The following is a 12802-nucleotide window of genomic DNA, read 5'->3' as shown; positions in this document are numbered from 1 at the left end:
ATGAGAATAAACTACAACCCCAATGAAAATGAGCACACCAGGTGTTGTGCACCTGTCTTAATCCCAGCACTTAAGAGGCAGTGCCAGGTGGATTTCTTGAGTTTGAGGTCGGTGAAACTCTGAGTTCGAGGCCAGCCTGGTCTACAGAGCTAGTTCTAGGATGGCCAAGGCTACACAGAAAAACCCTGTCTCAAACAAACAAACAAAACAAGAGAGGAACACATCAGCTGTTTCTTAAAGTATGGATGGTAGCGGTTACTTCCACGCACATCCTGTTGACCAGCACTTCCTCACATGGACACATGGACATCTAGCTGCAAGGGAGTCTGGGAAGTGTTTCAGTTCTCTAAGGTTGTGCCATGGCCAGCTGCTAACCCCTGGCACTATGGAAGGATGGGTATAATATGGCATAGCAGTCTGTCACTAAGGGATGTGTCTGAATGTGTGCATAGAGCTTTGACAGTGCCTGATTTCCAGGGTTGATGAACTGCTGTGGATGTAGGATTGGTCAGCCCATCTGAAAGATGCCATTCTCACCAAGCACTTTGCTAATAAGCTCACTCCCTTCTTTCCTCAGGCACTGGAAGTGAGGAAATGTCCGAGGAGTCTGTTATCCAGAGGTCAACTTTAAAGTGAAACCATTGCACATGTGTCCATGGTGTTTCCTGTTTCCTGTCTAAGTATTCGGAGTCCCATTCGTTGTGTCATTTACAGGTCTTGAGCAAAGGTTTAAGTGGAGCTCCTTGTAGAACGTCAAGACAGCCACAGTGGAGCATTAAACCAATTCAGGCTCTTCCCAAGGGCAGGGTCCCAGGAGCCTGCCCAAGCTGCAGGCCTGTGAAGCCAAATTCTGTGTCCTAAGACAGGCTCTGTTCATATTTATGAAAGAAAACACACAAGTGGTGTTCAGTGCTCCAGCTTTCCCGTGAGAATTCCCCCTTCTTGTCATGACTGAAAGCTTTGAAGCGGCTGGAGCGCAAGCTGATCAACGGTCTCATTCTGCAGAAGCCCAAAAGGTGTGGTGCGCCCTTGCCGGATGCTGGCATCCAAGGCCATCTGCCAGGAACCAGCCGAGGGGGCTTCCTCTTTCCCTTCCCTCCCACCCGGCTGGTTTCATGGCACCCCATCATGGACGTCATCTGACATTCCCAGGGTCTCCATTGCCAGCTTGGGTTAGACTGTTCTAGCTTCTTGTCAGAGACAAGGGGCTACCCGTCCTTGTTTCCCTTGAGAGGAGTCGTGGGAAGGACTGAGGGGTAGGTGCTGACCACTACCCCCTGCTATTCGCTCCAAAGATGTTTCTAGGCTGGGCATCCGGTCCTGTGTGCTGAGGTGGTTGGAAAGGCTACTGGAAGGCTTCCTGGTTTAGCCCAGCCTGCTTGCTGGGTACAAGATTCACCCTGAAGGAACTGGATGGGACAGGGCAGACTATACCCTGGAAAGACAAGAACAGCAGGAGACAGGCTGGGCATGGAGGTTGCACAGAGTAGATGCCGCCAGAAGGGCAGATGAATGTGCCAGGAGAGTTAAGGACGTGCGGTAAGGTAAGGTGTCAGATGGGCATGCTTTCCTCCAGGGGCCGGCAGGCTGTGCGAGAAGCCAGGCAGAGGACAGGGGACTGATTAGCAAGTGGGAGAATGAGTCATGCATCCAGTCCCTTGGGCAGCTGCATGCACAGCAGGCCCTCCTGGGTACGACTCCATGCCAGGCTGCACAGCTGGCAGAGGGAAAGGGGCCAGAGCTCCTGCGGGGCCTCTCGAGGATGGGCTAGGAGCCTGGCTTCTAATGGCCACCTGCTCCTGGCTTGGGTCCAGAACTGTCTACTCTCTCTGCCTCTGGGCACAGCTTGCTCTCCATGGCTTCTGATCAGGCTCCAACTTAGCGAGCTCTCCCTCTCCCTAGGGCACCCTCACCCTCCTTCCCGGCCGCCTTCCACTTTTCACCCCCACATTGACACTTCTACTTTCCAGGGACCCTCACGGCACTGCCTTCGCTGCCCCCACCCCTGGGAGAACAAAGCCCGGGTCCGACTACTGCCCCACCGAGACCGGAGCAAGACAGACACCAGGCAGCCCCTCACCCTGAAGTGGGAAAGCTGTTCCGGGGAGGCTCCGGCTAGGGTGACCCCGAGGCAGCTGTGACCACACCAATATGACTGCCCTTGACTCTGATGGCCACTGGTTTTTCAAGACGTGGGGAATTACAGGCGGAAGAAATCTAATTACCTTGACTCCAGAACAACCAGTCCGTCTTAGGAGTCAGAATGAGATGGCACGGGAGACACGCTGTGACCACTTGACCAGGTTTTCTAGAGCTGGCATTTCTGTCTTCCTCCCTCACGAGGATCCTAGGTAGACATCCCGCTGAACTCCGGAGAGCCCGGGAAGAAATGGAGAGAGACAGGGCGGCAGTACAGAGGCTTAGAACTGTGGCAGGGAGGCAGGGTCTCTCATCGGCCTGGAACTCTACCAGAACTCGGTTGATGGGCCCATGCACCTCGGGCATCTGCCTGCCTGTCTCCACAGGGCTGGGATTTTAAGAACATGCCACCTCACTCCGTTGTTCTTGTTTGTTTTTATATGGGCCCTGGGTATCAAACTCAGGTCCTTGTATGCCCCTCACTGACTGAGCCATCTCCTTAGCCCCTGGCTGCCCTTTGGATGCAGGCGGCTACTCTGCTCTCCCCATCTAGAGGGAACCTTTGTTGCTGCGCAAGCTGCTCCAAGGGGCCAGAGAATTCACTGTGCCCTGCGGTGACCATCAAGTTCTCTCCCCTCCTACCAGAGCAGCTGGGTAAGGGAGCAGAGGAGTCAGAAACTCAGGAAATGGGGGTGGGGCCCCTCTCTCCTGGCTGGCCCCAGCAAAGGGAACAGTCACTGCCCTGCCCAGGCCCCCAGCCCTGCTGCCTGACCAGCGTTGAAGGAATATGGCCGCCTACACTCCCCGTGTCCTTCCTGGCCTGTGATTCAGGCTGCAGATTTATTGAACACTTAAGCTGCCCAGAGTCCTGGGTGCTTCATCTCTGGTTCATCACTTTGCTTCCCTGTAGCCGTTTTCCCTATCTGAAAATGAGATCAATAAATCTCAGCTGTAGGAGGGCCGGTACAGGCACTGTTGGTGACCGCACAGCCAGGGGGCTTTGCTCTTTGGCGTAGCCATGCCCAAGTGAGGCGATGACGCAGTTTGTCTCTAATGGCAGGAACATGCAGTGAGCCTCCATCAGGACCCCTCGCCTGCTCTATAGCTCACTGAACGGATGGCAGACATGGCTGCCTCAATTCACAGATTCTAAGTCCCTGTCAGATTCATGCTCAAGCTGAGATTAAATGGGTCCTGTTTGGGTATGTAGTGAATTTGCATGTGTGGTATGGGGCTGCATATGGTACATGTAATGTGTTTCCATGTGTGTGGGAGGGTGGGTGGATTGTATGTGTGGCTGGGGAAGTAATATGGGGCCTTTGTAAGGGGTGGTATATGATGCATGTGTGGTTTATGAGGATGGAATGAGGTGTGTGTGGTTTGAGGGGTAGTGTGAAATATCTGTGGTTTGTGGGCTGGGGTGGGGTATGTGGTATATGTGTAGTGTGTAAGGGGCGTGGTGTGTCACATGTGGTTTGTGGAGGTGGGCAGGTTTAGGGGTTGTGGTACATGTGCGGTGAGGGGTGTTTAGCGTGGTATCTGGGGTGGAAGGTGCTGCCGCTGCGGCTGGCGCCTTCGATGTGTTGAGAGCTCTGGTTACAATCCTCAAGGGCACATGGCAGCTCCACTTACAGCCGAGTCAGCTGGAGATCTTATGGACACGCAGGTTCACGCCCACCCTGGTTGGTCAGTGGAGCACCTCTGGGGTGAGGGCCTTCCCGGCAGCACTGTGTCACAAGATGCACGCTCAGGCCTACACTACTTGGCTACAGCCAGCTGAGTTCACACAGATCCCCCAGCACCTGCCTGGGAGGGGTTCCTGTGTGCTGGAATACACTTGCAGGGGTGGGGCCCACCTCCGCAGCAGCGAACATACATACTCACACGCTAACGCTAGAATCTTTTTTTCTTCAGAATAGTTCCCACTGTCCTGCACCCTTCAAAGCCTGTGGGTTTGTACATAAATCCTTCATCTTGTTTCTTTTTTCTTTTTTTCTAAAAAAAAAATTTATTGATTTATTTTATAGTGTTCTGTCTGCATGTATGCCTGCAAGCCAGAGGAGGGTGCTAGATCTCATTACAGATGGTTGTGAGCCACCACATGGTTGCTGGGAATTGAACTCAGGACCTCCGGAAGAGCAGCCAGTGCTCTTAGCCTCTGAGCCATCTCTCCAAATCTCACCATGTTTTCCTATTCTTGGATGTCTTGTGGGCAGATCCTTTTCCAACCACCTTAAGAATATGTGCAAGAGCAAACACTTTGCTATTTCTTTTTACTCTCGAGTGTTCCCTGTCGTTCTTTACTTGCTTGTTTGTTCCGGTGCCAGTGGGTCAAAACCAGGATCTCATGCAGGCTAAGTCTACGCTGTACCACTGAGTCACATTCCCAGTCCCTAATGTGGGGTTCTATATGTGCAGCCTATGCTAACCCACTTGCTGAAAGAAAATGGTGACATTCCACAGGGCCTAGAGAAACTCCTAGAACTTGGTAGGAATGATGTAGTTAGGGTGGGGTCTCTTCCCTGGCGTCAACTGCCTTTGCTCAATAATCACGAGGTTGTACCAGGTACTTCTTGGCAGACTAGAGCAGAAGAGAGTGTAGCTGCAGGTGGCAGCGATGGGCAGAACACCCCTCCTGACAACTTCATGGTGCACAGGGCACTAGTGAACATCTTGCCTAGGCTCCATAGCAGCTCTCCCCAACTCCCACTTCTTCCAGCGCAACAGCGAAGGCAGCATTCTGTAAGAAAAGCCCTACCCAGTGCTGCAGGTCAGCGTAGTCCCCATGCAACAGGAGTTTGGAAGGGACAAGTCTTCAAAGTTAAACAGGCCCTAGGTGACTTGTGGGGGGCTTTCAGGTTTTAATAAGAAGTAGACCAACAGCTCCCTACATTCAGAAGGGATCCCCCAAGACAGGTTGCCCAGGACCAAGGTCTTTATAGCCTTTCAACCTTACCCTCAAGCTACACAGTCTTAAAGAGACGATCACCAATCTTCTGTCAAGGGACTGAGAACACGCTCTGTGCTCCGTGGGAGAATCAAAGCAACTGGCGGCTGGACAAGCCATCTCAGCCACAAGGCTCAGGGCACCAAGCAGACAGCCTCGCCCACCCGAGTCTTCTTCCAGTCCTGACCTCACTAGAATGAACTCTGACTTGGTGTTGGAGTTCAGTAGTGGAGTATTTGTTCAGCATGTGCCTGGGCCGCGGGGTCTATTCCCAGCACAATTAACTAAAGAATGAATGCAATTGGGGCTGGAGAGATGACTCAGTGGTTAAGAGCATTGCCTGCTCTTCCAAAGGTCCTGAGTTCAATTCCCAGCAACCACATGGTGGCTTACAACCATCTGTAATGAGGTCTGGTGCGTTCTTCTGGCCTTCAGGCATACACACAGACAGAGTTATGTACACATAATAAATAAATAAATATTTTTAAAAAAAAAAGAATGAATGCAATCCAGGGGAGCCCTCCTGGGACTGGGGGTGTGGCTCAGTCTTACAGTATCTGCCTAGCATGCGAAAGGCCATACATTCAGTGTCAGTTCCACAGATAGGAAGAGGACATATTGTTTGGCTCCAGCTGGCCTCTTGAGATGTCCACACTTCAATCGATAAACTTCTGAAGAATTCAGTAACTTCACACTAAGAGGAGGTCACCAGCTGTCCCCTACACAGCCGTGCAAGAGTGGGCAGGAAATGGATGGCACCACCCAGGCCTGCCAAGGGAAGAGTGAACCACAACCCCACTTGGGGATTAAAGGTCACAAAAAATTACCTCCCGCCGGGCAGTGGTGGCACATGCCTTTAATCCCAGCACTCGGGAGGCAGAGGGAGGCGAACTTTGGTGAGTTCAAAGCCAGTATGGTCTACAGAACTAGTTACAGGACACCAAGGGCTACCCATAGAAACCCTGTCTCAACACCTGCCCCCAAAATTACTTCCCATGGGCATAAAAATTAAGCTCTAAAGCAAATTATATCTGAACTACACTGGGAGCCAGGCAGGGTATAGTGCATGATGCCGCACTGGGAGGCTGAGGGGAAGATCAGCCGGTCACAGCTCCCTTGGGCAATAGGCAAGACTCTGTCTCAAAAACAAGGAGGACGGCAAAGAGGAGGAACAATAACAGCTAGATTCCTGCATCCAGTCCCTCCCTAGTCCAGCTCCCCTTCTCTCCTTTTCTAGGTCCAAATGCAGGAAGCACATGGCTAGATGAGAAGTTTGTCTTTTTTTTCTTTTTTTAAAAGTATTTATTTATGTTTATTTTATGTGCATTGGTGTTGTGCCTGCAGGTATGTCCATGTGAGGGAGCTGGATCAGCTAGAATGGAGTTACAGACAGTTGCGAGCTGCCATGTGGGCACTGGGAATCAAACCCAGGTCCTCTGGAAGAGCAGCCAGTGCTCTTAACCTCTAAGCCATCTCTCCAGTGCCTCTTTTTTTTTTTTTTATTGATTTTTATTGAACTCTGCATTTTTCTCTGCTCCTTTCCTTGCCTCTTCCCTCCCTTTCAACACTCTCCCAAGGTCCCCATGCTCCGAATTTACTCAGGAGATCTTGTCTTTTTTTTACTTCCAAGAAGTTTGTCTTCTTATCCCATAGGACTTAGCTCTAACTCTTCAGGATCCACCTTGCTTTCCAGAGGAAGACTCTGAACCTTATCCCGGGAAGGAAGATGGAGAGGAGGCAACCCACCCAGCAGGTACCACCCAGTGGGGCACCAAGAGAGCTTTTTTTTTTTTAATAAAAAATATTTAATTTTATGTGGATTGGTGTGAAGGTATCAGATCCCCAGAAACTGGAGTTACAGACAGTTGTTAGCTGTCACATGGGTGCTGGGAATTGAACCTGGGTCCTCTAGAAGAACAGCCAGTGCTCTTAACCACTATGCTATCTCTCCACCCCCTCCCCGCAAAGGAGCGTTGGTGGTACGAATAGACCTTCACTTTTTCTAGGGGTCATGGAAAGAGAGCCCAGGTGCCTAGACCTGGGAGAGCAACTCTGCTGGGGGGCAGGCAGCCCCCTACACGGCGGGATGGACTAGCCCCTGCCCTACTTGGTATATGTCCTCAGGAAAGAGTAGTAAAGAAATAACTGGGGCTGGAGAGGTGACTCAGAGGTTAAAGAACTGACTGCTGTTCCGGAGGTCCTGAGTTCAATTCCCAGCAACCACATGATGGCTCACACCCATCTATAATGAGATCTGGTGCCCAGAACACTATATATATGTGAGGTGACTCAGAGGTTAAAGAACTGACTGCTGTTCCGGAGGTCCTGAGTTCAATTCCCAGCAACCACATGATGGCTCACACCCATCTATAATGAGATCTGGTGTCCAGAACACTATATATATGTGTTATATATATATATGTGTGTGTGTGTGTATATATTATACACATATACATATATACACATATATGCGTATATATACATATATGTGTGTTATGTGCATATGTATATATGTATACATATATACATATGTATATATATATACACACACATACATATAATTTTTTTTAAAAAAGAACTAACTGCAGGGAGGACTCAGCAAGGTGGCAGGGCTCTGCTCTCAGAAATACTGTGAGGTAATGCCCTGCTCCCTTCCCCAGGAGGCTGTGGAGGAAGACGTCTGAACTCAGCCTCCACACAGCTTCTCTGTGACTTTGAGCTCCTGACTGACTGCCCCAGCCTGGCTGCCCCCCGCAGGTTCTTCCGGCTGGGGAAGTGTCCCCTGCTGTTGGCTGGGTGTGCTCTCAGTGCCCTTTCTGTAGGAACTGGCCTTGGGTTTCCCTGGGCGCAGTGCAGGCTACTCTGGCTGGGGAGGCCTATCTGAGGCGTGAAGAAGAGATGCAGAGGACAACATCCTCCCTGAAGGAGGCTCTAGGGCTCGGGCCTGCTCACATTCAGTGGTGTTGTAGGTTAGGACTCAAACTTTTTTTTTGGGGGGGGGGTGGCAGGGAAGATGATGATGGCGCTCTTCGGCTGATGATAATACTAAGAACACACATAGCATTTCCGTGACATGCGCGGAGGAGTCAGAGCTGCGCTGGTGCGGCACCGTAAGGGCTGTGTTTGCCACCGGCCCGGCTGGTGCCGACGCGGTTCCACCTTGGAACACTCACAGGTAATCTCGCAAGCGGACTGCAATTCACACCTGAATCTTCCATCACCCCGACCTGTCAACACTCAGATGTGGCTCGGTTGGACACATTTTCCAGGTGTCACAAGGCAATTCAACACACGGCCGGATCAGCCGTCGCTCTACGGATGAGGACAAGCATCTAGCAGTCACATCCCAAGGCTAACCTCGAGACTCGGAATTCTACCTGCTTTTGGTTTATTGTTACTGGAAACAGGGTCTCACTGTGTAGCCCAGTTGGCCTTGCATTCACTGTGAATTCCAAGATGCCTTGAAACCCCAGCCCCTTGTCCTTCTGCTTCGACCTCCCCAGTGCTAGGATGACAGGCACATGCCACCAAGCCATACTTCATTTTCTTATCTTATCACTCTTCTGAGGTAATTTCAGCAAGAATTTTTCTGCAGATCTATTGCCACAAACATACTTATATCTGACACGGCCATTTGTATTCCTTCTGGGGTCCTTTTAGCATTGCTGACTTCAAGCTAGCTAATTAATTATTTTAGACACCGCTATTAAATCGACACAGTGATTAATCTGATAATCCTTTTTATGAAATTACCTCTGAAATGCTAACTTTTCATCTTTTGAAACTCACTGTGTAAATTACTCTGAAGATTACGTTGTATAGCTTTTGGCTCTGTAAATCTTAATGACAGTGTTTTGCCAAAAGCAATAAACGCTGTCCTGGATTTATCAGGTCAATCAGGGAAGAGGCAGGCAGGAAATTGAAGGTGACTCACACTGCAAGTGTGGGCGTGTGGACTGAAGAAACTGTTGAAACTTGCCACTGTGGTCACATGCAGCCAAGCCTGTTAGTAGCCTCAAGAAGCAGGGGGGTGGCCAAGCAGTGGCGGTGCCCACCTTTAATCCCAGCACCAGGGAGGCAGAGACAAGCAGATCTCTGTGAGTTCGAGGCCAACCTGGTCTACAAGAGCTAGTTCCAGGACAGCCTGGGCTACACAGAGAAACCCTGTCTTGAAGAAAAAAAAAGAAGAAGCCGCAGAGAGGCATGCAGACCCTCAATTGCAACTGCCAAGGCTCCCTATCTGAGAGAAGTGCAGTTCTTACAGGGCCTTCTTCTTGGCTGCCCCCAACCCCATTATCTCCTCCCAGTGCATAGGGCTGGGACTTACTTGGCACATTACATGAGCTCAAAGCTGAGAGGATAGAGCCGTTGCTACTGACCCTGCACAGCCCCCAGGACCTGCCCCCAAAGGCAGGGAGTACGTTTGGGCTGTTGTTTCCCCCTCCAATACCTAGTGGGCAGGACTCTGGACCCCAGGGTGACTCCATTCACTGCAGTCCTGCATTAGGTGTTGTTGTCCACAGCCTGGCTGTGGTGACCAAGCCTCTGACAGTGCAGCATCCCTCTTCCTGTTAAAGCTTTTCTATTTAGCAGCGACACATCGACTCCTCTGCGGGGCAGGTCTTCCTGGGTGTGTGTGACATTGCTCTGTAGCTTGGAAAAGGGCTGCAGACCGCCTGCAGAACAGACAGAGGACGCCACCTTCTGCACCTAGGCCCCGAACCCTCCAGCCTTCTCAAAGGGTTTACTGAAGGTCTACCATGTTCCAGGCTCCACAGAATACAAAAACACGAGAACAAGGCAGAGTCCATTCCTGCCCTCGTGACAGTGGAACTAGCGGCTAGGCAGTCAGCAATATGAACATGAAGGGAGATGGAGAGAAGGCAGGGCCAGTGGAGGGGAGGCTGTGTATTTGTCGAGGGCTCAGCGAGAAGGCCTGGGGTCTCCCGAGCAGCCCCTTAGCTTTGACTCTGCCTCATTGAGATGGCATTTGAACAGAGATCTAGAGATGGAGGCCAGAACCACAGGATACAGAAGGAAGAACACTGCCGATAGAGTGGACCCTTGTGCATGCCTGATCATCCAAAGAGCAGGGCAAGGGTACTGTGGTTGGACTAAAGGGACCACAGCGGCGAAACCCGCAAACCAGCGACATAGCTGAAGTGCTGTCTTTCTGAGTGCCGTTAAAGGAAAACATGGCCGCTTGTGGCCTTGTACTAGCCTGAGAGCTGTCACCCAGGCAGATCACATGCTCCCGCTGAATCACGGTAAGTGAAAAGACCTGGGGGAAACGAAGACACCTCACACAGATCCCACAGGTATCTCTACTGCTACCTCTCTGGAGGAGGAAACCCCAGAGACTTCAACCACAACCCACAGCTTCTGTTTCTGCTCCTCCCCTAGCCCCAGCTACTCAGAGGACAGCTGCTGACAAGGCAAGCTGCTCACCTCCCTCAGCCCTAGAAGGAGCGCCTGAGGAAGCCAGCCAGGAGAGGTTTCTGACCCTCTCAGCTTGCTCCTCAGAGAAGCCTCAAGGTGTGGTAATTATTGAACTCGTTAGGACTTCAGTCATCTGGAGGGTGACAGGACAGTCCTTGTCCTTCAGGAGGGGGTGACCCACACGTGTCACCCCTTGCTGGAGTTTTTCTGTTGTTCATCTGATGCCGCACTGAGGAGCTGGACCAGTCCGGAGAAGGATGCTGGAACCTTCCTCTCAGTGGAGAATGAACTGGGCAGGGGTCTCTTTCAGACAGAACCTGCCTTTGGGTCTCACACTGTGGCTGCCTCTTAGCTGAGCTGCCACGAAGGTTTCTGGAATTGGCCAGCAAGGTGTGAGGGTCTAGGCAGGCCCTGGCAGCTCTGACCCCTATTCCATATTTTCTGAGTTGACAGAGGTGTTTCTGATGTGAATCCAGTCCCTGGGGTGCAACTGTGTCTCAGGTCCCTACCCTATCTGCCTCTTCACGGAGGGTGTCATGCTCCTCATCCCCCCTGCTCCGGGCCCACATCACCTTCCAGAACGACGGCCATTATGAACACAGCTAGGGTCCTTCCTCCCTGTTGCTTTTCCAGTGGGGCTTCTTTTCTCCCTAAAGTCATACAAGCACTTCCGAGAGAGCCATATCGACCGCCCCTCTAGGTTACCATGGAAACAGAGCTTTTTATTTCCTCCCTCCTGTTTACCTTGGTCAGGGGACTGCGGCAAAAAGCAGCCTGTCGCAGAAGGAGAAGGGAGGGCTAAGCGGGGAGTGGGAGCGGAAGGGAGAATCAGCTCGCCTTAAACCAGATCATTCCGGTTCGGGGTTTGGAGTGGCTCTCCCCCGCAGCCCTGGGCCCCTCTGCAGTACCGCACTGCAATACCTCGTGGGGGCTGTGGAGGGAGGGAGGCTCCTCCCGTACAAAGCCTAGCTAGCGGGAAAGGTCCTAGACCCATGCTACTCCTGTTTGAGTTCCACGCGGATAATCCTGTGTCTCCCAGGCCAGGGCTTGTCATCCAAGGCATCCTCTGAGGGCGGTGCCCCAGGGTGGTTGCCATGTTCCTCAGGTTGTCCACCCCAGGATAAAGAGATGGGTGCTGAAGTCCAGGACTTGTTCTGTGTACTCTGAGTGCCCTAGTTGAATTGGCCTCACCCTGTGTACCAAGAAGGGTCCCTGGCGTGACTTCGAACTTAAAATTTCCCAACTAACTGCCTTAGATGTTTCAGAGCTTCCCGAGCACTGCCGGAGGGGCTCTCCCTCACTTTCCACCCGCAGTTTCCACTCGCAGTTCTGCCGGCTTCTGTCGCAGGCTTCCTCCCGGTCCAGGAGGCACCAGAAGGTGGGTGCTGTCCCTGGAAAACTAGCTCCCGGTGCTCCTCAGAGGGCATCATTACACTGCCAACTTACACTGTCCCCAATACCTGGTTACTTTCTAACTCGTTTGCTGGGTAGGACCCTTGCCTCTGGGTGCAACCTGCCAGATGCAAGGCCGCGTCCCCCGTGGCAACCCAGCCGGTTGCATGCCCACTAGATGCAGTCAACGTGGACACGGGTCGCTGCAAGCCTCGGTGGCCACACGCCCTGGCTCTGAGCTGCCCGCCTCGCTGCCCGCCAGAGGGCGGCAGAGAAAACACCCTGGGCGGCTTCTCGGTGAAACACGAGGCCATCTTACCTTCCCAAAACCCTGACCTGACTCGGCGGCAGTGTGCACATTGGGAGCTTTGCCGGCACAAACGGCTGGCGGTGACACCTGGGGGACCTAGGGTCCTCCTCTAGTACGGCTTCTTGGCCCAGCCTCAGGCTTCACCGTGCTGCAGTGCAGCTCCGCGGAGCCACGCCCATCTGGGGAAGGGTCCCTTCCTTGCTTTAAGCTCTTCTGCTAGCCGTGGCCCCGGGCGGGGGCACGGGAAGACGCAGGGAAGGTGGGAGTTCTTACCAAAGAAACCCTTCCTCTGGCTTCAGGAAAGCTGGTAACTCCCTTGGCTGGTAACCACACTTTAGTTGACCTTGGCCTATCCTCCTGTGAAATAAGGCTAAGCCCTCCAAGCTTATATTCCAATATGTTTTTGTTTGGTTTCTGGTTTGGTTTGGTTTTGAGAAGCCCCAGCTGTCCTGGAACTCACTATGTAGACTAGGCTAGCCTCAAACTCAGAGATCCACCTGCCTGGGCCTCTCAAATGCTGGGATGAAAAGCACGTGCGCACCACCACGCCTGCTCCCATGCCAATTAGCTAAGCA

This window comes from Myodes glareolus, chromosome 25, assembly GCF_982192425.1.
Source record: "Myodes glareolus chromosome 25, mMyoGla1.1, whole genome shotgun sequence".
In the NCBI taxonomy this organism is placed as follows: domain Eukaryota; kingdom Metazoa; phylum Chordata; class Mammalia; order Rodentia; family Cricetidae; genus Myodes; species Myodes glareolus.
The sequence above is the reverse complement of the archived record's forward strand: the minus strand, read 5'-3'. Positions refer to the sequence as shown.